This window comes from Ochotona curzoniae, unplaced genomic scaffold (genome assembly GCF_017591425.1).
Source record: "Ochotona curzoniae isolate NIBS_2020 unplaced genomic scaffold, NIBS_Ocur_1.0 contig_3432, whole genome shotgun sequence".
Classification (NCBI taxonomy): Eukaryota; Metazoa; Chordata; class Mammalia; order Lagomorpha; family Ochotonidae; genus Ochotona; species Ochotona curzoniae.
In genome coordinates this window covers 12,998,949-13,003,192 of record NW_024465859.1, presented here as the reverse complement: position 1 = coordinate 13,003,192, position 4,244 = coordinate 12,998,949, and positions in this window count along the sequence as shown.

Here is a 4,244-nt window from a genome sequence, read left to right as displayed (position 1 = left end):
GGATCCCGGGCGTGCATTCAAGGTGAGAACTTTAGCCACTAGGCCACGGCACCAGGCCCACAAGGATGTTAGCTTTGAAGTAGGAGGTAAGAACGTATCTGTGTACAACCTGCTTCTCCATCACTGTTTCTTTCGAGAGTCAGAAGGAGAATTCCCATAAATCCTTTCTCCTGTCACCTACAGCCAATTCATTCACATGGTTTAATCTCAAGCAACATCCTAGTTACCATTGGCAAGTACAAATTAGCAAGTGTTTGGAGGTTTAAAGCAATAAATATTTACTGCCTCTCAACTGAAAAGGATTGAATGTTGAAAAGTGGCTTTATGTGAGGTTATAGTCAACTATAGGCTTAGTTGGTGCTGAGGAATTTACTTCTACAAATACTTAGCAGAGCAGTAAATGGTTTTCTTTTTGTCTAAGCCTAGAAATTTTGAATCTTTAAAGGTGTAATGGAAGTCGGATCAAGGAGATCTGGATTTGAATTTCTCTCTTACACCTTTTCTAAGTGATATTGGGCAAGTCACTTAGCTGTCAACCTCAGCTTCAGCATGTGTTAAATTGGCAGATTAAGCTGTTGCGATTCTCTTGTGGCAGCCTAGACAACGAGGTGAGATATCATGTACAGTAATGGATGGAGTACGTGGCAGATGTTCTCATGCTCGTGATCCCAGGCAGGAGCAGGGCCGTCCGTGCAGAGCCTTCTCATCTGCCTCAGTGAGCACGTCACACATGGACGCGCAGACTCACTCTCCATTCCTCAGCTCTGTCCCAACCCCCAACCCCACTGGGACCATCAGTCCCCACGTTGCTGATACCCTCTTTCTTATTTTGTGTCGTTTTCCATTCTTGCCTCATCATGCAGACTTAGATTACATGCATCCTGTCTCAGCTATGATGTTGGCTACTTCCCCCGCCCCCCCCCCAAAAAAAAGTGAATCTGACTCCAAATCTTGGAAGCATCGACCTTTTAGATGGCTTGTTTGACAGTCTAAGACCTTTAGATACCTGTTATCTGCTAGAGCTTCCTACCCCAAGATTGCCTCCCTGAGCTAAAGGTCCTCAAGCGGACAGACTTAAGATTCTAAGTCAGCTGCATTTCGCTGCTGTTGGAAGGTTGTTCATCTCTTTTTAGCGTAGGATTCTTGCATCCAAGTTAGGGCTCCACGGATTAGTTTTCCCTCTCATTTGAAAATCTGGAATGGGTATTTTTCTTCCATCCATTCTTCCTTCCTACCTACCTTCCTTCCTACCTACCTACCTACCTTTCTTCCATCCTTCCTTCCTTCCTTCCTTCTTTCCTTCCTTCCATCTTTCCTCCCTTCCTCCCTTCCGCTCCCTTCCTTCCTTCTCTCTCTCTTTTTCTTTTCCTTTTTTTTTTTTTAAGAAAATCAGAATGCCCGAAGTGATTATAATGGCCACACACACAATTGCAGGCACTCATGCAACTCTATTGACTTTGCTCCTGGTGTTGGAAATCAACACAAACTGAAATCAACCAGGCCTGCACCTGGGAGGGAAAGTGGAGTGTGAAACAGACAAAGCAATGGCAAAATGGAATTCACAAAACCACAACAGAAACTTACAACTGTATCTTGCCTACCACCTCAATCTTGTGGATATCAGAGCTGAAGAAGTTGGCGCCCTTTACATGAGGCTACATGCTTTCCTGGTCTAGGATTCAGAGAAGCCAGAGGAGGATTTTCAGTAGGTGCTGGAGGAGTTTTGGGCTGGGTGCTCTCTCACCCAGAAAATGAGCAGGCAGATCCGTGACACAGTGTGTGGATTGCCACTATGTCTGATGTGCTGTATCCACTCTCAACCATGAAAGCAGCTTTTGGCTTCAATCTCTTTTCCAAGTCACCGGTGGAGTTTCTCTTGTGCCTCTTGCCCCTGAGGCATACAAGTCATGGGATGTTAGTGCTAGGAATGTGGCTGCTAGCTGAAGATTCCTTCAGGAAGGGTCAGAGAACGTTCCAGCTTCATTCAGAATAGATTGGTTCTGAGGTCCTTTGTAGTGGCTATTTAGGTTTTTTATACTTATGTACTCCCTGATACCTGATTTTTTTTAAATTTTACTTCTTTTTATTTTTATCATTTTATAATACAGTTTCATAGATTATGGGATTTCCCTTATCCCCTCCCTAAATTCCTCCCCCCTCACTGAATTCCCCATATCATTACTATAGTATAGTTCTTCATACACAATCATATGTCCATCATTGCGGGCATGGACAATGACAGAGAGTCCAGCATCCTATTGTCAAGATATAGTAAACAGTTTCATTGGGAGTGCATCTTTGTCTAGAAGTAGAGATGCATACTGCATTGTATCCTCACATCTGAATATGATAGTCACCATTACGCAGTTACTATATATCCCCTTAAATGAAAATCCACAATATAAAATCAACAACAGGAAGAAAAATAGAAATTTACAATGTCATGAAGTTAAATAACATGTTACTAGATATGATAGTTTCTATAACACAGATACTATACATCCCCTTAAATGAAAAGCCATAAAACATAATCAACAACAGGAAGGAAAAAAAGAAATTAACAACACCATGAAGCTAAATAAGATGCTACTGAATGGCTAATGTGTTGCTGAAGAAATGAAAAAGAAAATCAGGAACCTTCTTGAAAAAAATGATGCTATTATATGATCTATGAGTCATTGAAGAACTTAATCAGAAGAAAGTGTTTTGAAGAGATGAAACTAACAAAAAAAATTAAAATCCATGATACGTAGTTTCCGCTGATCTTTGTTGGTGAAATGTGTCTCCTGTAGACAAAAATTAAATGGGTTTTGTTTTTTAATCCAGTCTACTAATCTATGACATGTGATTGATGCGTTTAAGCTGTTTACATCCAGAGTTAATACAAATAGGTGGTAATTTGGTTCTGTCATTTTAGCAATGGGTTGTTCATTGATTTAGTCTTCTGTTGGTATTTTACTGGGATGGTCTTCGCATTTGCCTTTAGTTTTGGTGCACGCTATTCCTTTTCTCTGTCAAGAGATCATGTTTAAGTATCATTTGTAGTGCAGGTTTGGAAGAGGAATACTGTTTTTTAACTTTTCTTGACTGTGGAAGAATTTTATTTCATTTTCAAAGACAAAGGAAAGCTTTGCTAGGTACATTATCCTGGGCCAACAATTTTTTGCTTTTAGAATCTGGAATACATCACTCTATTCTGTTCTGACCTGTGGAGTTTCCTGTGAGAGGTCTCCTGTGAGTTTAATTGGCATTCCTTTATATGTCAGACAAATTTTTTCATGTGCACATTTAAGTAACTTTTCCTTATGTATGGTTAAAGAGTTTGATGATCATGTGTCTTGTGAAGATCGTTTTTGCTCAAGCCTGTTGGGAGTTCTGTGACCCTCCTGGATGTTGTTTCCCAGTTCTTTCTCCACATTAGGGAAAATTTCCCTTATTTCATTAAATACATTTGTAAACCCAGCTTCTCTGTCTGCACCATCTGCGACTCCTCTAACTCTTATATTTGGCCTTTTAATAGTGTCTTTCAATTCTTAAATACTTTTTTTAGACTGATCCAGCTCTGCTTTCAGCTTTTTGTTTGTTTCCCCCTGGTGACAGGAAATGTCTTCCAATTCTGAGATTCTTTATTCTGCCTCCTTCATTCTATTTTGGAGACTCTCAACTGTACTTTTCATTTGCTCCACTGTATTCTTCATTTCTGATATATCAACTTTCATTTAATTCATTTCCAGTGTGACATATTCCTTGAATTCCTTGAATGCCTGCTTTACGTGCTTCTCATTGTTGATAAAAAGTTTTATAACAAGAATTTTGAATTCTGTATCCCCCATTTTCTCTATGTCTTCCTCAGAGAACTCTGAGGTTGGCACAGGGTTTTGCTCCTTTACAGGGGAGTCTTCAGTATATTCATTGTGCCTCTGTCTCTTCTTTTGTTCTTGGTCATTGCACTTCTGATTGGCAGAGTCTTCTCCTTGGGGCAGGTTTCTAAGCTGTGTCACCCACAGATCTACAGTTTGATCTTACTTATTGCAATTGGCACATGGCTCTTTTTTTGCAGTCACTTGTGCCACTTCCTCCAGCGAGTTCCAGGTCTGGGTTCTTATGTTAGATTTCCACCAGGGTCTCAATAGCCCCAACTCCTGGCTCACCAGTCTCCACCTCCTGTGATAGCATGCTGAGTAAGCACCATTATCTGTACAATGTTCTCCCACTTCTGGTTGGAGCAGGTACAGGATTAGGGA